We start from the raw sequence: 344 nt of genomic DNA, 5'->3' as shown, positions 1-344 counted from the left end.
ATTATTTATAAACAATATTTTTCATTAGGAGCTTTAATTAATTTGTTGAAAACATTGCATACCAACATTCTTTATTGATTTTATGCCTCACAAATCATTTTTGAAGATGCATTGTGAGTTTGCGACCGTTGGTAGGTCTTTTGCCTCCATTTAGTTAAAATTTTTGATGGAAGGCGAAATTAATATTGAAGCTATTGGTTAGTTGGTTGGATGGATGGATGACTAGCTGAATAGATAGTTAATTGGTTGGTTGGTTTGTTGGATAGCTGGTTGGCTAGCTAGTTGGCTGCTGTTTGGTTGGTTTTTTTTGTTGTTTGTTTATTTAGAGATTTGACTGAATAGTT

This window comes from Helobdella robusta (genome assembly GCF_000326865.2).
Source record: "Helobdella robusta unplaced genomic scaffold HELROscaffold_1, whole genome shotgun sequence".
NCBI lineage: Eukaryota > Metazoa > Annelida > Clitellata > Rhynchobdellida > Glossiphoniidae > Helobdella > Helobdella robusta.
The sequence above is the reverse complement of the archived record's forward strand: the minus strand, read 5'-3'. Positions refer to the sequence as shown.